The sequence below is a fragment of the Schistocerca cancellata genome, chromosome 7 (assembly GCF_023864275.1).
Source record: "Schistocerca cancellata isolate TAMUIC-IGC-003103 chromosome 7, iqSchCanc2.1, whole genome shotgun sequence".
In the NCBI taxonomy this organism is placed as follows: domain Eukaryota; kingdom Metazoa; phylum Arthropoda; class Insecta; order Orthoptera; family Acrididae; genus Schistocerca; species Schistocerca cancellata.
Window position 1 is genome coordinate 260,363,823 of NC_064632.1, and position 25,352 is coordinate 260,389,174.

General features: G+C 40.8%; 1 protein-coding gene across 2 annotated transcripts in view; it reads right to left on the reverse strand.

Moving 5' to 3' along the window:
- LOC126092262 (N-acetyltransferase eco) overlaps window positions 1–25,352 on the reverse strand; it is a 96,541-nt gene that overhangs the window by 27,478 nt on the left and 43,711 nt on the right. The gene's annotated exons all lie outside the window — the stretch shown is intronic.

Below are 25,352 nucleotides of genomic sequence, written 5' to 3' on the forward strand. Positions count from 1 at the left end.
ACGAGCACAGGTGTTGTAGCAGCGGTGTAGGAAGATGTCATTCTCACACGATGTAATCGGTCGTATTTCCTTTTGGCCTCAGTATAAGTCAGTTGGTCCAGGGTCTTATATTCCATGATTTTGCGCTCTTTCTGGAATATTCTGCAGTCTGGCGAGCAAGGTGAATGGTGCTCCCCACAGTTGACACAGATGGGAGGCGGGGCACATGGAGAATCGGGATGAGATGGGCGTCCGCAATCTCGACATGTGAGGCTGGAAGTGCAGCGGGAAGACATATGGCCGAACTTCCAGCACTTGAAGCACCGCATCTGGGGAGGGATATAGGGCTTGACGTCACATCGGTAGACCATCACCTTGACCTTTTCTGGTAACGTATCACCCTCGAAGGCCAAGATGAAGGCACCGGTAGCTATCTGATTTTCCTTCGCACCCCGATGAACGCGCCGGACGAAATGTACACCTCTGTGCTCTAAGTTGGCGCGCAGTTCATCATCAGACTGCATAAGAAGGTCCTTATGGTAAATAACTCCCTGGACCATATTTAAACTCTTATGCGGTGGGATCGTAGCAGCAACATCCCCCAACTTGTCACAAGCAAGTAACCGTCGTGACTGGGCAGAGGCTGCCGTTTGTATCAGGACCGATCCAGAGCGCATTTTGGACAAGCCCTCCACATCCCCAAACTTGTCCTCTAAATGCTCGACGAAGAACTGAGGCTTTGTGGAGAGAAAAGACTCCCCATCAGCTCTTGTACAAACTAAGAATCGGGGCGAATAACTACTACTGCTATCCTGAGATTTACGTTCCCCCCACGATGAGGCCATGGAGGGGAACGTTTTCGGATCGTACTTCTAAGCGTTAAATTGAGCCCGAGAACGCTTAGAGACTGCTGGCGGCTGGCCACCAGCGAGAGAAGATGTACCACGCTTCGTTGCGGGTCATCCGCCCTGATGCCACCTACTCCGACCAAGGGCCCTCCCCACGGGCGCCACCCAGCCACAGCAAAGGCCACCTGGCAGGATGGCTGTTGCCGGGAGTCCTGATACCCCAGGAGGATAGGCATCTACTCCTTGGCATATGTGGGGAGTTAACGGCGCAGGCATCAGTAGAGCGATCCCTGTGTTGTCAGGGGGCTACAACCAACAGGGTACATGGCGGCCCCACCACAACGGACTAGCTACCGTGCTGGATGTTAGGTAACATGTGGTCCATGGTCGCCGTCAGTACAGAAAGAGGCACTGCACAGTGCAAGGTGTAATCTGCACGCAGGAACGTAGTCATGCCCAAGAGATGGAGAGCAGGCAGGACTGCAATTCAACAGCGAATAAGATGGCGAAAGGTCTGATCGCAAGATGGACACAATGTACCAAGTAAGGTGCCCTTCCCCAATCGGCTCGCTCTTCGGAAAATTTTGAGAGATGGAGGTCAAACCCAACCGGGGACCATCACGGAAGGCCGAAACATTTGAGACTCCTTTTAGTCGCCTCTTACGACAGGCAGGAATACCGCGGGCCTATTCGTACCCCCAGACCCGCAGGGGGGAATCTGTATATTGAGCGAGCAGTAAAGGAAACAAAGGAAAAATTTGGAGCATGAATTAAAATCCATGGAGAAGAAATAAAAACTTTGAGGTTCGCTGATGATATTGTAATACCGTCAGAGTCAGCAAAGGACCTGGAAGAGCAGTTGAACAGAATGGACAGTGTCTTGAATGGAGGATATAAGATCAACAACAAAAAAAGCAAAACGAGAATAAGGGAATGTAGGCGAATTAGATCAGGTGACGCTGTGGGAATTAGATTAGGAAATGAAACACTTAAAGTAGTAAATGAGGATTGTTATTTCAGGAGCAAAATAACTGATAGTTGAAGTACAGAGGACTGGCAATGGCAAGGAAAGCATTTCTGAAGAAGAGAAATTCATTACCATCGAATATAGATAGAAGTATCAGGAAGTCTTTCCTGGAGGTATTTGTATGGAGTGTAGCCCTGTATGGAAGTGAAACATGGACGATAAATAGTTTAGACAAGAAGATAATAGATGCTTTCGAAATGTGGTGCTACAGAAGATTGCTGAAGATTAGGTGGGTAGATCACGTAATAATGAGGAGGTACTGAATAGAATTGGGGAGAAGAGAAATTTGTGGCACAACTTGACTAGAAGAAGGGATCGGTTGATAGGACTTTTCTGAGGCACCAATTCAGTATTGGAGGGCAGTGCAGAGGGTAAAAATCACAGAGGGAGACCAAGAAATGAATACGCTAAGCAGATTCAGAAGGATGTAGGTTGCTGTAAGTACTTTGAGATTAAGAAGCTTGCACAGGATAGAGTAGCATGGAGAGCCATGAAACCAGTCTCTGGACTGAAGACCACAATAAAAACATACAAGACAGAAGCATATGCTGTTCTGAATGGGATATAGGACAATTTCCAGGGGAGTGTTACTAAATTACCCTAACCTTCAGAGAAGAACAGAACGTAAAGCTCAGTAATGTCTGAACAGCACTGCATTTGTGCAGACCCAGCATCAGATGAATTAGTGCAAATATATGCCTAACTTCAGTATTTGTTCCTAACATATACAGGAGCTTCAACTCCTGAGTTCCTGGTAAGCACCAGCAGCTTCAGCTCGGTGCACACCACAGCAGAGGAAGGAAATGCAGCATGTCACAGGGCCAACATAGTCTGCAATGCTGGAGGAAGGATAGGAACACAATCACCCTGTGGACCAAAAACACAAAGACAGCATGAACACCTGTCAGAATGAAGGACACATTTTCCTAGTCCTAAGCTGAGTATGGGAGGTGCTATGCCGCTCCAGATACAGGACTGGGGATTGCAACTAGTGTACTGCCCTTCATCACATGCGAATTAACAGCAGCAGCCTCATTGACAGTTACTAAAGAGGTATTTTCTTCATAGAAAAAAAGAAAAGTCATTTTATTAAAGCTATGTGAATAATATTAATAATAATAATTACAATAATAATAATAATAATACAGGGTGGATCAAAATTATGTGAACAATATTTTGTTGCATTTTCTATTCTAGGGTGTTAGCACTCATGGCTGACAGACTAACATTGGAGCAGTCAGTGACAGAAGGACTTCAAAAGGTTTGCAGAACGATTGCCAGATAGATGGCCATCAACTCGGTTAACAATTTATCGTATTTAACAAAAGTTAGTTGCAACTGGATCAATAGCAGACAATTATCATGGAAATGTGGGGCAACCTAGAACTGGCAGAAGTGAAATAAACATTGCTATAGTGCAAGTGGCCATACTATGGAGTCCATCAGAATCTATGAGACAATCTACATCTATGTCTACATCCATACTCCGCAAGCCACCTGACTGTGTGTGGCAGAGGGTACTTCTGAGTACCTCTATCGTTTCTCCCTTCTATTCCAGTCTAGTATTGTTTGTGGAAAGAAAGATTGTCGGTGTGCCTCTATTTGGGCTCTAATCTCTCCGATTTTACCCTCATGGTCTCTTCGCGAGATATACGTATGAGGGAGCAATATACTGCTTGACTCGTCAGTGAAGGTATGTTCTCTAAACTTCAACAAAAGCCCGTACCACGCTACTCAGCGTCTCTCCTGCAGTCTTCCACTGGAGTTTCATCTCCATAACGCTTTCCCGATTACTAAATGATCCTGAAACGAAGCACGCTGCTCTCTGTTGGATCTTCTCTATCTCTTCTATCAACCCTATCTGGTACGGATCAGGCAAGAGACTTGGAAAGAGCAAGAGTTTCCTATCAAGCATGAGCCCCAGGAATTTCGTAGTGTCAACAAACGGAAGGGCAACAGGCCCAAGATGTAGAGATGGTGGGAGAAACCATCTGCACTGCCAGAAATTCATACAGATGGTTTTGTCAGCGGAAAAGCGAAAGCCACTGGCGATGCTCCAGGAGTTAAGATAATCAAGACAGCACTGAAGACGCCGCTGAGTGAGACAGGTCTGTGTAGAACTGCAATAGATGGCAAAACCATCAACAAAAAGGGAACCGGAGACACCCGGCGGGAGACAGGCCATTATAGGGTTAATGGCAATAGCAATGACGACAACACTAAGGACGGAACCATGAGGCACATCATTTTCCTAAAAAAGTGTCCGACAAGGCAGAGCTCACACACACCTTGAAAACTCAGTCTTGTAAAAATGCCCGAAGAAAACAGGGCAGGTGACCATGGAAGCTCCACGTGTAAAGAGATTGAGGATACCAGTTCTCCAGCAGGTGTCTTAGGCCTTCTCCAAATCAAAAAAACATGGCCACAGTCTGGGATTTTCGCAGAAAACCATTCATGACATGGATGGACAAAGTAACGAGACGGTCAACTGCAGAATGTCGCGCTCGAAATTCACACTGTGCATTCATGAGTAAATGGCGAGACTCGAGCCAAACACACCAGTCAGGCAAGAATCATACGTTCCATCACCTTGCAAACGCAGCTGGTAAGAGAGGTGGGGCGGTAGCTAGAAGGAAGGTTTTTGTCCTTACCGGGCTTAGGTAGGGGTATGACATTGTCTTCACACCAGTGTCCAGGAAATTTGCCCTCAGCCCAGATGCAATTGTGTGTGTTAAGCAGAAAGTGCCTGCCCGCAAGAGAGAGATGCTGCAACATCTGAATGTGGATAGTGTCTGACTCTAGGGTGGAGGACCGGGATGAACTGAGAGCATGATCTAGCTCCCTCATAGTGAATGTGGCATTGTAGCACCCACAATTCGGAGAAGAGAAGGGTATCGCCGGAGCCTCCTCCACTCGCTTTAATGTGTTGGAGATAGCAATAGGATCCACGATGCCATCGGCATCTACTGTCAGGCCGGAAATGGGGGAATGGATCTTGGCTCCAGAGAGCTGTCAGAGGTTGGCCCACACAACAGAGGAATGTGTGGAACTGCCAAAAAAACTAGTGACTGAAATCCAAGTAGTTCTTTTACTATCCCAAAGAACTCTACGACACTTCGCACGCATCTGTTTATAATGAATGTAGTTTTCCAGCGTATGGCAGTTAAAAACTTGGAAAGCACGTCTCACGTGCACAAATTGCGTCGTGGCATGCCTCAGTCCACCAAGGGACTGGAACATGACATGGTAAAGAGGAAATGTGAGGAATGGAACATTCTGCAGCAGTAAGGATAACGTTGGTGGGATAGTCCACATGGTCATCACAACTGGGGAAATCTTGTTCTGTGAAGGTCGCCAGGGAGGAGTAAAGCTGCCAGTCAGCCTTAGTAAGCGGCCATTTGGGCGTGCATGTGGATGGGGTTCGAGTCAGCAGACGGATAGCACACAGCACGCTCGAGTAGGCGTCAGAAAGAACAGACCACTCAATACAATGGGGAAGCTGGGCAGTGCAAAAGGATAGGTCCAAATGGGAATAGGTGTGTGAGGAGTCAGAAAGGAAAGCGGGTGCTCCAGTGTTAAGGTAGAAGAGGTTGAGTTGGTTAAGAAGGTCAGCCAAGAGGGAACCTCTCTGGCAGGTCCTGGGAGAACCCCAAACGGGATGATGCGCATTAAAGTCTCCGAGTAGCAAAAATGGGGGTGGGGTAGGTGCCCAATAAGCAGAAGGAAGTCTGCCCTGGTAACAGCAAATGTTGGAGGGACATAGATCGTATAGAGGGAAAAAGTCAGGTGGGGAAAGAAAAGGCAAACGGCAACAGCTTGAAGACGGGTAGTCAGGGAGATGGGTTCACTATGAAGGTCATCTTGTATGAGAAGAATGACGCTCTCATGAGATGGGATGCAGACCTCAGGGGAAATGTCAAAACAAATTGGAAAGCAAAGCTGTCTTGAGGGCGTAATTTCGTTTTCTGAAGGCAGAGTACAAGGGGATGCTGCAATGCTAGAAGAAACTGTAAATCCTCTTTGTGGGATCGAAGGCTGCGAATGTTCATTGGAGGACAGTCTTGAGGAGGAAGAGATTTAGGGATGTCAACTCGGCAGTTGCCAAGGGAGAGATGGTGTAGAGTCACTACTACAGGGCACAGAAGGAAGAGGATCCTGCTCCATGGGGTCCACAGAAGCATCGGTGTGCTTTTGCAGTTGGTCTATGACCATGTGGAGACACTGTCGAGCAGGATCTTCAAGTTAGTGAAGGAGAAGACCGTTGGGCTAGCAGACTTCTTTAAGCCCTTCTGGTTGGAAGACGACTTGCGTATTGTTTGGCTGGAGGGATGGAGGAAATCTCTTTAGAAGTACTACTTCTGTCATTTCCTGCCTGCCAGTTGTGTAGTGGGTAGCTTCGCCGCTTTAGGCGAGAGTTTGACGGTTTGTTGCACAGTGGGATGGGGGACGGCGATGCTATCTTGACACTGGGCGACTTTAAAACCTCCAAAATTGAGGTCGCATGTCTGCATGTCCATGGAGCGAGGGGTATCAAGAACAGAACTATAGGTGCCAAACGAGAGAACACAGGGTTTCCGACTAGCCAGTAACTTGCGAGCTACTGGGTAAGGCACTTTTTCCTTTACCCGAATCTCTCTAACAGAAACTCATCTACATACAAGGGGTAATCCCGTGAGGAGATGGCATGGCCGCCATTGCAGTTGATACAGCGAGCAGAAGGAGGCAGACATTCACCCTCGGGTGCATCCCTGCCACAGGTTACACATTTTGCTGGGTGTCGACAAGATGTTATAGTGTGGTTGAAACGATGACAATGGTAGCGAAGCATCAGATTCTGAATGTAAGGCAGGACTGTGATGATAGCTTCTTTAATCTTTGACAGCAGCACCACACTATCGAAGGTGATGAAAAGCGTGCGGGTGAGCACCAAGGAGGTATCTTTTTCATTACATGATAGACAACAATGACACTGTGATCAGAGAGGTAAGACTGTATTTCAGCCTTTGTTAGACCGTCAAGCAGATTGGTGTAAATTGCAACACTGGAAGAATTCAAAGTTCTATGTGCCTCGACACGAACAGGGTAGCTGTGGAGAAGCGAGGCAGCAAGTAGAAGTTGTGCTTGATAATCAGAAGCTGTCTCCAAAAGCAAGGCGCCATTCCGTAAAAGAGCAGGATTTCACAGTGCCAGCAATGGGCTCTACACTTTTCTGAATAATAAACAGATTGACTGTGGCAAAGGACGGACTGTCTTCAGTACATGATGCTACAAGGAAGCGCGATGCAGCCAGAAGGGTCTTCGAATCAGTAGCCTTATTACATTTATGTTTCGTCGACGTCGATGGGGAGGATGATTGATACATCATGAGGAAATCCTCCATGATGCCAGCGTTTCCAATGGCGTGCTCCTTCCAAGTGGGGGGCCCCTTCACAATTTGGGAAGGTTGCGGTTCAGGCAATCACCCCTCCCTGGGCCTGGCCTGTACCATGGGGTACATGCAAACCTTATCTGTCGACCCAGGCTGGGAATTACATGTTACCCAGTCACCTTTTACACACCAGACACATGGGCCGGCCTTCAAGAGCGCACAGGGAGGAAGAAGGAAAAGAGGATCCTCAAACGCCAAAGCAGAGGAATGAGAGGAGAAGGGAAACAAAGAAAGTAAAAGGGAGCCAGAAAGAAAGTTAAGACTGTTCCCAAGTCAGTGATAGAATGCACAACATTCCCAAGAATACCCCGCACATGTTCCCCAAGGGAGGTGAAAAAGAATAGCAAAAGGACAGACAGACAGCACGGAAAGGAAAAAGTGCTGGGGCCCCGTGGTAGCCAAGCATGAACCCGCCAAAGAGTGGTGAGCCCCCGGGGGTAGGGGTGGTGGGGGTCAAAAGGCAGTGATATAGCAAAATGTGAGATTGATATAGCAAAATGTGAGATAAATAATCGTAAAAACAAAAATTCCGCAGCAAAATTCTTCAAAATTATTTAGATCAATTGAACCATGAGAACCTAAAATGTGAGAATTTCAGCTTCAAGAATCAGACTCCTAGACACGAAGAACTGCAGCAAACTGTGCGAGAAAAGATAAGTAAAAAATTTATTGTAAATCTTACTCCTTTCACAACAACAACAAAGACAGGTAGGTCACAAGTGTGAACGTTGTCCGGGATTAAATGATTGATAATGAAGATTTGTCTGTTGCAGAAAAGAAAGCACTTTATTTTCATTTACAATTTATGTATAAATAAATTTTCAATCACATGAAGCAAAAAAACCAAGGGTTGCCCCACAAAGCAAATCATACCAACAGTGATGATGTACTACCAATAATGATGGATTGAATCGAATGATTACAACTACGACCAGCGACATCAAAAAGTACAAACTATTTGCAAAGTTAATTTGTTTGTGGACTCGTGTGCTTGTTAAAACAACGAATAGGGACGAGGGTAGGATTGAGGTAGAAATGAAAGCTGTAGGATCCAGCCAGGACATGCCCGAGCTGAGTGAAATCATAGTCAGTAAAGAAACAGTACGAACTGACGATCTGCAGTTAATTTTGACAAAACTAGAGGAAATGAAGACAGATAACAACAGCAAATTGAACAAAGTACAAGATCAGATGGATCAACTTAGTAATCAAGTTTCTGAGCTAAAAAATGGGTTGTCAGAGGGGTTAAAAAGTTTGAATGAAAAAGTTGATGTTTTAGAAAATAAAGTTATCGTTTTGGAAAATGAGTTTTTACCTGAGTAAGCAAAACAATCAAAAAATGTTGATTACGTTAAGAGTTGAACAGACGACCATAGTGGAAAAAATGCAACAAAATATGGCTGGTTTAAACAAAAAAAAATTTAAATGCAGAAAACCAGGGTGTATACAGGGACAGGGAAAAAAATTCCCGGATTTCTCCCGGATATCCCGTTTAAAAAATATGCTTTTTCCTGGGCGAAAATACACTTTTTCTGTTCTAACAAGGGAACATCCCCATCGCACCCCCCTCAGATTTAGTTATAAGTTGGCACAATGGATAGGCCTTGAAAAACTGAACACAGATCAATCGAGAAAACAGGAAGAAGTTGTGTGGAACTATGAAAAAATAAGCAAAATATACAAACTGGGTCATTCATGCGTAAGATAGGCAATATTAGGGCAATGTGAGGCGAGGAGCGCCGTGGCCCCGTGGTTAGCGTGAACAGCTGCGGAACGAGAGGTCCTTGGTTCAAATCTGACCTCCACTGAAAATTTTGCTTTCTTTATTTTCGCAAAGTTATGATCTGTCCGTTCGTTCATTGACGTCTCTGTTCACTGTAATAAGTTTAGTGTCTGTGTTTTGCGACCGCACCGCAAAACCGTGTGATTAGTTGACGCAAGGACGTGCCACTCCAATGGGAACCAAAAACATTTGATCGCAAGGTCATAGGTCAACCGATTCCTCCACAGGAAAACACGTCTGATATTTTGTATACGACACTGGTGACAGCATGTGCGTCACATGACAGGAATATGTTGTCGACCCACCTAACTAGTACACTTGGCGAGTGGGTGAAAAGTTTCTTCTACCTTGCCCGATTTAGGTTTTCTTGTGGATGTAATAATCACTCCAAAAAAGTGATGAAAACATAAGAGTTTTTCACATAAACTGAAAATAAAAAGTTAAAATTTTCGGTCGAGGGAAGATTTGAACCAAGGACCTCTCGTTCCGCATCTGTTCACGCTAACCACGGGACCACGGAGCTCCTCGCATCACATTGCCCTTAATATTGCCTATCTCACGCATGGTCGACACAGTTTGTATATTTTGCTTATTTTTTCATAGTTCCACACAACTTCTTCCTGTTTTCTCGATCGATCTGTGTTCAGTTTTTCAAGGCCTATCCACTGTGCCAACTTATAACTAAATCTGAGGGGGGTGCGATGGGGATGTTCCCTTGTAAGTGACAGTCGGTTTTCTGTAGATTTTCCCTCGGAACTGTAAAACTTATCAATCCTTTGAATGGTTAACGTTTTATACAATCACATAGAACTTCCCGGAAAAAAAGGAAAAGACGGGGCAAAGAAGTTTTGGAGAGACTTTTAATAAAAAAGAGAGAGAAGTTTTGGAAAGACCTTTGATTTGCAGCAAAATATACGTTGCATATTTTCGTATTACGAAAGTATAAATGCGAATTGCACCAAACACAGGGCGTTAGTTTCCGGAGTGTTGAAACCGAGGTTGCGATGTTCTTTTGTAAGCGAGTCCTATCTCAAGCCACGAGATCACGTCAGCCAATGACAGCAGCTATTCAGAGCGTATGACACGTGTTATAGTCAGCCAATAGCAAGATCACTGGTTACATAGCGCGAACACGCAAGAGGAAAAGTTAATGGTTTACATTAATGTACACAGTACCGTATATCTACTAGAAAAGCTAAGCTTTCACATATAATGTTAGTCTCTAAGATTAACACGCTACAACAGAACCTAAGCTTTCACATGTAATATTGATCTTTTTTTGCATGTGTTATACTTTAAGAAACATCACACAAATGTGCCAGAAAAATTTAAAATTATGACAAATGTCTCGGCTCCAAATTCTTGTAAGTGGCTGGTCCTCAAACTGTTCAGTTTCGAACGCTCTGTGATTTAGATATCCATCCCACTTTCTCACACGTAACATAATTCATCTTGCGTAAAAAGAAATTTACTTTGAAAGTAACGCTTTTCTAACTACCATTCGTAATACTATCCGGAGACTGTTAGAAATAGGTTCGATTTACCAGTTGCTAGAGAGCGCCAGAAGGCATTATTGTGCGTGTGCAACTGCAGTGGTGTAGGAAGCCCGTATGTTCGTGTGTATAAAGCACTAAGAGAGCTTACATTACACCATAAAAGAAACAGTGATCAGAGTATACTACAAAGAGCATCGGATTTTCGTAAACCATACTAAAATGCACAATTCGGCTTGAAGTGCAAATTGGCTTTCTCCGGATTACAATGAAGTAGGTCCTATCTGATATTAAGCTTTTCAGTGTGGTTTTTGGGGTGTAAATTTTCTTGTAGTACCAGTACATTACGATCTCCTTTTTGGTTCTTTACTACAGCATAATGCCATATATGGCAGAAGATGATAACGTGCACTTGAAATTCAGCAAACAGTTGGAACTAGCCAATACTGTAGAATGAAACACTTCGTTTCAAATAAAATGATTGCCTCGGCGGAAAGATTAATAAAGCCAAATTTCTTTAGCAAACTTGCAAAAATAACTTCACTGTTCTGCTAATGCTTGACTGCTACTAACTTGGAATCAAAATAAAATCAGAAAACTGAAATTAATAATATATTTTTGCCCTCCGTAATTATGTGAATGTATTTTAATTCGCTTGATAACTCCCGGCCACAGAAATCCGTTTTGTTTTCATTTGACATGGGAGCTGTACACGAAGAGAAGCAGCGAAATCACTTAACGTTAACACGGCTAACGTGGAGGTTAACCCCCTCCCCACTACAACTCATACAACTCTGTGCATGCGTGAATCTGGCAGCTAGGGTGCGCGAGAAAAATTTTTCTCGTTTGCATCTGGCTGCTTGATGCTACTGCCGATACAGCCAAACTTCAAGTAGCGGGAGAAGGTACTGCTTAATACGCGAGTCAAATGCGCATGCGTAACAGACCGCTGGCAATTGGTCAAACGAACCTAATGTGAACAGTTGTGACATCATGCTCATAGCAAGCAGTTTATTGTTACGAAGAATTACAGTCTGCGCTCTACGGCATTTGACATATTTTTGCTATTTGCAGACGCTTGTGCGTGCACGGTTTTTTGTTGTTGTAAATTGCACATTTCCTTTGCCACTAAAGTTTTATTTTTTCCCCTCTCATTTATATTTTATTGTTGCAGTATCATTCTCCAGTAGCAGGATGTAATAACATTCTTTGCTAGAGAATCTATTCTGCAGTCAAAATTACAAAAATTTAACTGAAAGCTAAAACAATGGAAAAATTCCCGAAATTCCGAAAAATTCCCGGGTTTTTCCCCGGATGAAAAAATTCCCGGGTTTTTCCCGGATGTCCCGGGTCATATACACCCTGAAAACAAAATGCAAACTAATGTAACTGTTTCAGATCAAAAACTTTCAGCAGCTCAGAAAATTTATCTGAACCAAAGTCTGTGTGCAAACAATGGTACAGCGTGGTCCGACACTCCCATCAAAAGTTTTCCATCAGACAATTTACATCCACTGATTATCTGCACCACTGCAGAGATAATTTTGTGTCAGGCATAAATGACACTCAAGAAATTAAATTTGTTACAAGATGTCTTTAAGATGAAGCTCTGTCATGTGCAAATTTAAATTTAGATCAGTGGTAAACATATCAAACTTTCGATAAAAGTTTTCTAAATAAATTTTGTTTGGAACCTTGAAAGGGGAGAATCAAAAGCGAATTTTTGAATGCTCTTAATTATAGGAATAGCGACGGCACTTTGAAAGTTTTTTGTAAGAAGCAACTTAAAAAATTAGCACATCTTGACAAACCATTTGACGAAATGACCTTGATTGATGCAGTTAAAAGGAGATTACCAGAAAGATTGCAGTGGGACTCAGTACATGGACCTGATGACTGTCTTGAACAATTTTTCAATGTCTTGACAGGCTGGATAGGGCAGTAGAAAGAAATATATATGATAATAATCGGAATGCTAGAAATCACAATAGGAGCAATTATAGAAAGAGATATAATGGTTACTTCTATCAGGATCAAGGTGTATGCAGACAGATTCTGAACATCAGCAGGATAGGAATAACTGGGATAACCATGGCTTTTTAATAGAAGAAACAACCATAAAAGTAACTACTTGGAAAACGGCATTCACCTCACTGAAGGTTCACAGTTTTGGGGGGAGGAAACAAGAAGCTCAGCACCCCGAAGTAACACTTGCAATTAGAAAATAATAATAGTGTTAATGATATGGCACATGTATCTGAAATTTAACAGAAGGAATACCAGATTTCTCATTTATGTTTTGATCAAAAGTTTTGGGATACTATGTCTAATTATGGATGTATGTGCTAATCACAAACCAGACTGTGAGAGTAGGGGGAATTTTGATGTAGTATGAACTAATGATTTCTTCTCTTAGTTGGAAAACAGTGTTGATGTATGCAAAACAGATGATTACAGTATTGGATCTGAAGTAGGTGCTATTTCTGATGTAGATGTGAATAAGAGCTGTGAAATAACAGATTGTAAGTCTGAGACTGGTGGCCTATTGCAAATGAATGTAGGTGAGGTAACTGACTCTGATGGAGATAAGACTTGTATTGTTGTTGATGTTGATAAAGTAGTTTTGGAGGAATATTATGATGATGACTATCAGGTATTTGTAGAGTTTAAGGATAATGAAGTTTCAGAGTTATTTGTGAATTGTGTTGACAATACAGGTAAGTGATGTTAAGTGAGAGTGATGGAATACCAGTCCAGTCAAAGCAGTTTTTCTTTAATGTCATGCAGAGTAATGATCCAAACAGTATAAAGTGAGGTATCTGTGAGCCTGGAGAATAAAGCTGAAAACTTGCTGAAGTTTGTTTGGAACCAGATTGATAATAACATACATAAAGGTGCATTCTGGAATGAGTTAGTTGTGGTTAGTCAGAATTTGTATCCCAAATGGTGGAATGAAGTGAAAGAGAATCTACGCAGGAAGTGTAATTTTGACAGTAATGTGTTTTGTGTTCATTCTGTAACAGGTGATGTTAGTTGTGCCACGGAATCTATTCATTGCGTTCAGTCTCTACCTGACAACATGAGTAATCAAAGTAATGCTATAATGCCTGTCAAGTTGATAAAACCCTGTGAAGATAGTGATGAAATTGAAACTGATGAAATTGAAAGCGATCTTTTGCATGAAGTGTCTGACAGCAGAGAAGATTATTCAGATTTTGGGTGTCCTTACATTAAAGTTACCATTGATCAGTGGGAAGGTAACCCAATTTGTGGTATATCTGAGCAATTTATATACAAGATTGAGTATAGTTAGAATTTTGTGGAAATGCCCATTGTAGGTGTAAAGGTAAGAGGAACTCTGGCAAGCAAAGCAAACTGGTAAAATCTCATGTACTGTTAACTTTTAGTATACAAGGTGTACAACTGCTTCCACCATTTGTCGATAGGTGGTGACAACAGTAAGAGCGGTCGAAAGAAACAGATCGCAGATGTCAGTCAGTTAGCTTGGACCTCTGTCAACATAATCTCATTCAAACATTAGTCAGTTTGTGTCTGCATCATCAAGTTGTTCTTGATTGAAAATGCCAGTTTACAAGCCTAATTCTCCTCATTTGCGGGAGGTGTTACTGTTTTGTTTCAATATGAAGAAAACAGTGGCTGAGTCTCATTGAATGCTCTCAAATACGTATGGTAAGCACGCTACCAGTGAAAGAACATGTCATGAGTGGTTTCAACGCTTCAAGAATGGTGATTTTAATGTCGTAGACCGGCGTAGTGGTAGAAGAGATAATGTTTTCGAAGATGCAGAATTGGAGACACTGCTGAGCGAAGACCCGCGTCAAACTCTAGAAGATTTGGCACGATTAGTGGGAGTGACACAGCAAGCTATTTCGGAACATCTCAAGGCTATGGGCATGATTCAGAAAGAAGGAACTTGGGTCCCATGTGAGCTGAAACAAAGAGACGTTGAAAGGTGTTTGTGAACAGTTGCTTCAGAGGCAAAAACGGAAGAGATTTCTGCATCGTATTGTGATTGGGGACAAAAAATGGGTTGATTACGATAACACTAAATGCAAAAAATCATGGGGATATCCCAGCTGTGTTTCCACATCAACGACCACACCGAATATTCACGGCTCCAAGATCATGCTCTGCATTTGTTGGAACCAGCTCGGCATCGTGTACTATGAGGTGTTAAAGCCAAGTGAAACAATCACATGTGCTCGTTATCGAATGCAATTAATGCGTTTGAGCAGATCATTAAAAGACAAACGGCTGCAATACAGCGAGTGGCACGATCAAGTGATTTTGCAGCATGACAATGCTTGACCCCACGATGCAAAAGAGGTGAAAACGTACTTGGAATCGTTAAAATGGGAAGTCCTACCCCACCCGGCATATTCTCCAGACATTGCTCCCTCTGACTATCAGCTGTTTACATCAATGGCACATGGCCTGGCTGACCAACACTTCTGATCTCAAGAAGAAGTCACAAATTGGATGAATTCGTGGATCGCTTCAAAACATGAACAATTTTTTCGACACGGGGTTCGTACACTGCCCGAAAGATGGGAGAAAGTAGTGGCCAGCAATGGAAAATACTTTGAATGATACATGTGTAACCAATTTGTTTCATTAAGGCCTCAACTGTTGGGGAAAAAACGCCGGAAGCAAAGTTGTACACCTTGTAGAAGAAAAGACCTTTGAACATGGATGCATAGTGACCCCTAATTTGGAAGAAAATACATACTATATTTGCAGGTTCATACAACTATATAATTCTGTGTCATTTGTCAGGAATGTAGTATGTAAGATCAAGTGATTTCTAAAGTTCTGTCTTGTCTGTTGACAGAGTTTTAAATCTATGCTACACTATATTAGCAGGTTGATACAACTATATAATTCTGTTTTGTAATAGATTTGTGCTTTAGAATATGATACAAATACACTCCTTTTACAATTTTGAAATGGGACAATGCCATTAAATATCTAACAATAAATTTTCTTATCTTAGGGTACTATTAGTGTTAAATATTACTATTATTCCTATGTACTCTGCAAAGAATACCCAAAAGAGTTCATGACAAATTTAATTAAAGTGCTGGGTGTTGTGGTAAACTGAGTGAAGACACATTTTATTCATATGTACTGTAAATATTAGGAATAGTATCTTAGTTTCATATGTGAACACTTTTTAATCCATTGCCTTGATACTTAATTTTTTTAATATATGTAGGCAAAACACATGCCGTGTGATGTGAGGGAGGTACTCAACAGCATTCTTAATACACAAAACAATGTTTCAGGATTTGAATTGAAAGCCAGACAGGAAGTTATCTATCCACTGAAGCGTGTAATGAGAAATCTAGGGAGGAAACGGAAGATACGGGTGGATCCACTCCTACAATCCGGTATGGCGACATCCTTGCTGGTCCAGTCAACTTGCAAGAGATCATAGGTGCTGGGTAATGTACTCAAACATTGGTCTACTATATCAGCGCTGTGACTGAAATTCATAAATTGTTAATCAAGGAATTATCCTATATGAAGAATTCATGGAACTATTTGTTTAGAAAAGTCGTCACTGCTATGGACAGTGTTATACCACCTAAATGTGTATTTTTTCAAGCAGGGGGATTAACTTCCCAATACATTATGTAATTTTAAATAATGCTGTGAAAGGTTGATGTTCTATGATTGATGATTTGTTATGTGAAAACTTAAAAAGTTCAAGAGTGCATTCTACAAACCATGTTGTAAATAATTATCAGAATCTGACAAAATTAAGCACTATTAGGTTAGTAGTCATACATTTCAATGGATCTTCTTATCTATACACTCAGTATATATTTTTTATCAGTTGTAAATGAATCTTCTAGGATTCCTTGTAAGTGTGTTAGTATGAACAATTAGCAAATAGTGTGGAAGACATTTACGAGTATAGACTAACAGGGTGTATATGTGGGCACGGAAAAAAAATTCCCGGATTTTTCCCGGATAAAAACACACTTTCTCCCGGGCGAAAATACACTTTTTCCATATTAAGTGACACTATATTCTTATTCGGCACTGTAAAACTCATCAATCCTTTGAATGTTAATGGTTTTATATACCGGAGTAGAATTTCCTGGCAGTTTAGAAAACTTAACTCAGGCAGGGGAAAACACGTTTTGAAAGACCTTTGACGTGCAGCAACATGTACGCTGCATATTTTCGTACTACGAAGATATAAATTCGAATTCCACCAAACACTGCATGTCACTTCCCGAAGCATTGAAATTGAGATTGCGATGCGCTTTTGTAAGCCAGTCATAGCTCATGTCACGTGATCTCGCCAGCTGATGACAGCATAGGACACGTGATGTAGTCAGCCAATAGCAAGATCACTCTTAAGTAGCACCAACACACAAGTAAGAAAAGTTAATGGCATTCACCTATAATATTGGTCTCGAAGATTAATAAGCTGGAAGAGAAGCTAAGTTTCCACATATAATGTTGATCTTTTTTGCACGTGTTACACTAAGATACATCACACAAATGTGCCAGTAAATTTTTTTAATAACGACGTAAATGTCTGGTCTTCTGGGCTTGAAATTCTTCTAGGTGGTCGTCTTCAAAAGAGTTGATTTTTAAATGAGAGTCAAATGCTTTGAGATTTAAGAAATTCATCGTCCATTCTCGCACATAGGTCATCTTACGTGAAAGGAAATCTCCTTTGAATGTAACGCTTTTCAAACCACCATTCGTAATATTTTCCCGCGACCTGTTAGAAATAGGTTCGTTTCAGTAGTTGCCAGAGAGCGCAGATAACAAGCATCATGCAGGAAGCCCGTGTGTTCCTATGTGTAAAACATTAAAAGATCTTACACTATGTCATAAAAGAAACAAGACATCAGAGGATACTTCAAGAGTGTCGGAATTTCGTGAACCATGCTAAAACGCATAATTCGGCTTAAAATGCACATTCGTATGCAAATTTTCTTGCAGTACCAGTACTGTATTATCTCATGGTTGGTTCTTTATTATGGCATAATGCCATACATGCACTTGAAATGCAGTGAACAGTTGAAACTAGCCAATAGTGTGAAATTAAACACTTCGTTTTAAGTAAATTGACTGCCACAATAGAAAAGATTAATAAAAACCAAATCTCTTTAGCAAACCAGCCAAAATAACTTCATTGTTCTGGAAGGCGATTAATGTTTGACTGTAAGAAAGGTGGAAATAAAATCTAAAACTAATAACATATTTTAATTCATTTGATAGCTCCCGGCCACAAAAATCCGTTTTGTTATCATCTAACAGGTCACGTGGAGACGATCCACCTCCCCACCACGACTCAGACTGCTCTGGGCATCAGCCCCAGATTTACTAATTTCTGAACCAGGGCAATATTAAGTAGCGGCGCCCAGCCACACATCTGTATCGAGAAGCGAGATAAGGTACTACTCACATGCGACTCAACTGCGCATGCGCAAGAGCCCGCCCGCAACGGCTCAAACGAATCTAATTTGTTATTACAAAGCATTGCATAGTCTTCCTAAAGCCTTTGACACCCTTTACTGTTGGCAGACACTTGTATGAGCACTGTTTTGTTGTTGTATATGGCGCATTTCCTTTGCAACTTAAGTTTTATTTTCTTTCTTTTTTTTTCTCCTGTTCATGTTTTGTTGCTGCTGTATTATTCTGCAGTAGCAGGGTACAGTAATATCCTTTGTTAGAGTAGTGCTTCTTATCAGTCAAAATCACATAAATTTAACTGAAAACAAAAACAATGAAAAATTCCCGGAATTATAAACAATTCCCAGGTTTTCCCCGGTTTTGTCCTGGATGAAAAAATTCCCGAGTTTTACCCGGATCTCCCGGGTCATATACACCCTGACTAAACAAGATGTATACAGTTCTGATTTCACACACTGATTTTGGTCCTCAACCTACTCAATTATGTCATCATTCATTCAACGCTATTTAGGACTGATTACCTGTATTTCTCCAGAGTACTGTATTACTGTATCTCATTGGAACTTGAGTTGTGGGCAGACTCATACTCAACTCTGTTTTGGGTGCCCCTGGTCATCACGACTGTGTGTGCACGTGCACTCAAGGAATGGGTGAAATTATTGATTGAAGCTAGATGCTTCCTTTAATTGAGTTAACATATCCTTAAATACTCTGGTTTATGTGGCTGATTGATTTTGTGCTGTACTCCTACCCATGATTGAGTATATTATTCTGTTTTGCACCGATCATTACGAGTTTTTCAAGTTGACTAACTCTTCATACCCATCTCTCTTGATAGTTTTTGAGGGTGCGACTTCATAGATGTAAACTTGAAATTTGTAATTTACATTGCCTCTATACTTATTTCTATAGTTTAGCATTGTAATGTTTTAGTTCTGACTTTGTATAATTTGTCTTGTGACAGAACGTTCCACAGATCTCAAAATGCCATATCCTCATACACGTATAGATTATGACTTGTGTAGAAGATATTTTTCTTACATTTTATGCATCAGATACTTCTATACAACTGTATTCTATCCTTTGGCATTACTTTGTACATAGTTTGGCAAACCTTATAGTAGGTCTCAAAATACTGCAAACACATTGTTTCCATATTATGTGAGGGGAAAGGGACATCCTCCTCGACAGCAGCAGCAGCAGCAGCAGCAGCAGGAGTAGTAGTAGTAGTAGTAGTAGTAGTAATATTTTTCAAATTTTGGACAGGTCAATATTATCTCAGATGTTATTTTGAAAAATTTCATAGAACTTTATACACTATATGTTATATTTAAAGCTAAAATTATGGAAAGGAACTACTTCATTTTCGTTGTTACAATCGATATGTACTAGCTTTGAACGTACAGTTAAAATTTTTTTTAAGAAACCTTTGAAATTACAAAATATTTGGCACTCTTAAAATTTCTATAATTAATTACGGAATCTAGTACTGTTTATTATGTTTATTTCTCGATTCATTCATAAAATATTAATCTAAGCTAATAAAAATTCATTTGTCAAGAAAAATTGTAATTGCTTTGGAATATTGTTATTACCTCAGAGTGAAGTAGTAGTAAGCATGCCTCTGATGTGATAGGACATATTTTTGTATTTTGGACGAATAATGCAATTTCGGCTTTGTTGATGTGAAAATTCAAAAGACAGTGTGAGATAGTAAAATGTGAGACAACAAATTACTGTAAAAACAAAAATTCTGCAACGACATTCTTCAAAGGTATTTAGATCAATTAACCACGAGAACCTAAAATACGAGAATTTCAGTTTCAAGAATCAGAACCCTAGACATGAAGAACTGCAGCCAACTGTACGAGAAAAGATAAGTAAAAAGTTCACTGTGAATCCTACTCCTCCCAAATCTTCTGGAAAGCCTTTACCATAGTGGACAGCAGCAGCAACAACAACAAGAAAGAAGGGAGGGGGTAGAGTACAAGTTGGACCTTGAAGACATGTTCTCGCAAACATATCAATCAACAGTCCCTCCTGTTTAGACTCATCCGTAAAAAAGATACATTATAGTGGTGCTGATTTAAAATGTCAGAAAATATCAGATTAAAAACAGAAGCAGAGGTGCAACCTCTCCTATACTGCATTAAATCTATAATTATTCTGGGCCTCAGCAGTAACCATGGGGGCTGTCGGTTAAAACCGCGTATTTGAGCCTGCATGTGCCACTCACCAAGGGACTCCAGCACACACTTCGTATGGATCCCATATGGCCTTTTTGCCCCCAGACAGTTTGTAAAAAGGTGTTCCAAAGCTGGACAAGAAACAATATTGCATACTGGGGAAATGGGAGTAGCGAGGAGATGACACTCCTGACGCAGCACGAGGATCTGCCGCCAGATGGAAAGTGGCAGTTCACCACCAGCTTCAGCCCAAACAGTGGGTATGGAGCTGGTCCCATAAATGCCCATGACCAGCCTGATCTCCTCATGGTGTACAGTGTCAAAGATTTTCAGGTACAAAGGCTTACTGACTAGTACACTATGTACCCATAGTCCAGCTGCAATCGAACAAAAGCCCTATAAAATTGGAGCAGATGCGTCCTGTCTGCTTCCCAAGACCCTCTGCCCCCTTAAAATTAATTTTTTCACTTTTAACTAATTACATTAACATACATGAGTATAATCTGCATTTTCATAAAAAAAAAAGAAAGGTTGGCCCTCAGTTCTAAAAGAATATAACACCAGGTCTAATTTTGTGCTTAGTTTTATGTATGTAATTGATTTTCTAATTTATTTTGACTATTACTAGTTAGAATCTTTTGTTATAGGGTGAAATCAGTAATTTTTTTGTAACTTGGATTTTATTGTTGACTTATAAACAAATATAAATCCTGTAATAATTATAAACACGTGGTAGAACTACCAATAGTCTTCTTAAAGGATCTATTTAAAAACATGTTAGTAAAGTCAGCCATTAATTAATTCCAAAGTAATTAAGTTTTTACAAAAGTATTGTTTGCATAAAGATATTTGTTAATTTTGTCATTTAAACAAATAATTTTGGCGTAACTCTTGTAGTAGAAGAAACTGTTAAAAAGACGCAATTTTTCGATGTATTCAGTTAATTTAATGAGTTAAGTTTTAATTGTAATTTCTGTAACTTTAACTTCAAACAATGTGTAGTTTCAGATGATATATATGGTCCCAATTTGGCACCAAGACAGTCAGTCCACGTCCGAGTTTCAGACAAGAAACCTGTGTTGGTTAGAACAACAATAATGCATCAACTTACCCTTGAAATAAGTGTTAACCAATAGGCCATGTGTTAAAGCAATAACAGTGTGTGTTCAATTTATTTGAAAGACTGAAATGTGTGGTTAGGTTTTTACTGCTCGTAGATGCTCAACAGTAAGCTATTGTAGCAGTATGTTGTTGACGTTTACTTGCAACCTATTAAAGAGACTTATCGAAAGTTAAACAATAGTGCACTGGCCATGTAACTGTGTATCGTGGTGGTGGTGGTGTGAACAGTGAAAGTAAAGAACTGTCAAATGCAAATGTGCACCTGTCGGCTACATCATTTAAAGTAGTCAGTGTTTTACTTCCGCACCTCATTTTTCAGCCAGTGTAGCAAAGTAGTACGTCAACACCGAGGACAATCAACGAAGAAATAAGCAGGCGAATGTCACAACCCGTGGCTAGGGCATTTCAAAATGTTTATTGCCTTCTGGGCTTTGGCCTTCATGCCCTTCAGGTGAGATAACCAAGACTGTTTGGAGTGAAAAATGAGGCCAAAAAACTATACAGTCTTTAAAAGGGAGAATGGTGTCCCTTATATACAATTCAAGTAAATTAAAAACACGAAGAGAACAATTTAAAATGAAAGAAGGAGCACTGTACGAGATTCCTTATTGCAGACATGGCACTGTTTTATGGCTGCGGCAAAGAGGATAACACTTAAAATACTGCCCTGAGGATCACGAAGTCGATACCAAAGAAAGCACCTTATGCGCCTGCTGATGAGCCGAAATGTACGAGACACTGTCAGCACCAGCATTACCAGTGCAAGTTGCAGTGATGAAGTCAGGGCACAGGCCACGCAAAACCCTTCTACACCGATTTTACAGAAACTATTTGATTTAATTTTTTTTTTCCTGTTACAGCTTTATAGTGAAGTGCCTATCATTTCGTCAACGGTCATACTTATTGTGATGGTTCACATTTAAGTAATACATTATGAGAAATTTCATTAGTTTGCAACGGAAAACAGGGATCCCAATGATTTTGCATTAGGTGCACACTACATCATAAGTTGATGTCTTTAAACTTCAATAGCATATGAAATTTTTCTTTTGACTTGGGAGGTGGTCAATATCTATCTCTAATCTTGAGAAACTGGATTTTATCTAGTATACCCAGCTCTACCCAAACACACTGCAATAGTGTGAAAGACAGCCATCTGAAACATCCATTGTATCTGCTGAACAGTTCAAGATATCAAAACAAGCTTTTGATAATAATGGCACTCAAAGAGGAGTGTATTTTGCCATATAGCTAACATGCAGAACTTTCCTATCTCCCACAACATGCGACTAACTACAGACTTTTTCAATGGGACAATGTATTTTTTGAGGCTGATCGATAGCTGGAGAAATGAGCATCACTGTGACTTAAGCACTTATTTTTAACCAAGGGTGTACTTATTCATGAGCTACTCAATTCCTCACTTAATAAACCACTGTTTCACAATCCTGTTGCAACTGCAATGCACTGGCATGTTTGCAAGATGCTTGTGTAAACTCCGCTGTGTTATGGAAAGAGGCAAATTTTAACCCAGCAACAGGAAAAATGTAGGTTATAGTCGAAATTCATCCCGATGACATTTGTTGCAGTTGCAGCGGGATCATATGACCCAGTGAGTTTTTAATAATGAACAGTTAGTACTGAGACTTACCAAAGAGCCTTCTTTCTACACCTAAGTGATCTGTGAAAAATGACACTTCTAAGTTCATCATCATTTGTTTCTATCCCCGTTCAAAGCAAATTCCTGAACTTTTTCACCTTTAATATCTTTTCACATTTTAAGGGTGTAATCTATTTTCACCTTGAGCAGTTGCAAGTGCCCCATAAAAGGAATTAACCATGTTTTTAAAGAACAGAACTGTTCTTTTTTTGAGACAAAATATTTTATAGCTCTGAAGCTGTGACCACTGAGGACTTGCAGAATCATCTGGACTACTCATCAAGGGGAAAATAAATTATTAGTATCTACGAGATATTTGAAACGAATAAGTTAAGTTGTTCCCTTGTAAGATCGAAACAATGGTGAGCTATTTGATGTCAATTTTTTTGTGATTTCTCAGATCACTGAGTTGTGAAAAGAAAATTCTTTGGTAAAGTTCAGTACCAGCTGTTCATTATTGAAAACACAATGGGTTACAGGATTTCACTGCAACTGCAACAAAACAAGCAATTTAATTGCTCCAAAATTCTTACCATTTTTCTTCTTCACAGAAGCATCAACAATGGCAAATTGTGGCTAACACTACGTTTTTTCTGCAATTTTAAAATTTGCACGTTCTGCCAAAACAGAGCCGAGTTTACACAAATATATTAGTGCAGTTGTACATGCGATAGAATCATGAAATCATGGTTTATTAAGGGAGGAACTGAGAACCCATCAAGTGAATAGCTTATGAAAAGGCATATCCTTGATGTAAATACATAATTTCTTTACTTATGTTGGAAAACCACATTAATGCTCATTTCGCCAGCTATGATGACCCTCAAAAAATTACAAGGGCTATTCGGAAAGTAAGTAAGTTCCAATTGGTAGTGAAATGGGAACACCGCGAAAATAAAAAAGGTTCTATTTACAATAGTTAGCTACACCTTACAGCTGCTTTTCTACATAGCCACTGCTCTGACTTAGCCATTTGTCATAGCATTGTACCAACTTTATAATACCCTCGCCATAGTAGGGAGCCGCCTGTGCTTTCTGCCAATCTTCTACGAGCAATAGCCTGGAAGACACACTTGCATTCATGCATAACAAATCTCGGGTGATGGAGGACCTTTAAATAAAGCAGAGGGCCAGATAGACAGCCACCAATTCCCCAGTAAAACTCTACACATGGCAGGCAAAAGATGGTGTTCCATGCCAACAAAAGACTTGAAGGCATGTCCCACATGACTGGCAAATTTAGAGCCAGTGGCGTAAAAAACAATGGCATCCTGAAACCCTGGCAAGAGCAGGTGTAACAAACAATGGAACACCATTGGAGTAATGGAGGCTTTTGGACCCTGGAAGAAATCCATCCGAATCCAGTGCCAAGGAACTAAGTGGGAGGGACTGTCAAGAAAGAATGCGTGGAAGAGGACAAGGAGAGGAGACTGAGGCGGAGTCCAACCGGCAAACCCACCCGAGGGCAAGCAGCGCGGTGGTTCAGGGTGAGGGTGAGGGTGGCGTCCAAAAGGCACGAAAAGAATAGGAGTAGTGAACAGGGGAGGAGTAGATAGTTATGGCACAGGAAGAGGGACCACCCAAATGAAAGGAGAAGGACCCCAACATCAACCAGAAGATTACCGACAGGGCTACTGTAAAAAGCACCAGTGGCTAAATGGATACCACGATGATGAAGCAGGTCCAAGAGGAGCAGCTCATCCATAAACTTGGCAACCATAATCCAGACAAGACAAAACTAATGTCCAATACTTTTACATATTATTCCATCCAGGAATTTCCAATGCTGTTTGCTAAATTTTATGCATAGCAATCTATAATTACAAACTAATTGAATTTCACAGTGTGTTACATAAACGCAACCTATCACAATAACTATGACCATTCACAAAATGATAGGCACTTAACAATGAATCTGACATTTAAACTGCTATAACATGTTAAATAATCTTTTTTTCACCACGTAGTTTCTGTAAAATCGCGTAAGGAGGATGCAAGAAACGCACGACATTTTACTTGCAGTGGCACTGCTGCACATTCGTGAGCATTCTGTGTGTGCACCCATAGGCACACAAAACTGCAATGGGCAGCAAGACAAGATGGCATACAGACTACTGGGCTCCTTTGTGTTTCCATATTAAGCATGGGAGACGGTACGCATAACATTAATAGAAGAGCATTACCCAAGGTGGGTGGGACGAAGATTTGAGTCCATATTTGGCTCACGGTTTTAAGCAGTCCTGAATGATTTAACACTGCACAAACTTACTCATGAGTCACAGTGTGATTCCTGTACCAGGGCATTTTTTAAAAGAAATAACTAACTGAATACTCATTGTTATCAAAATACTTTCACCTTTTGAAA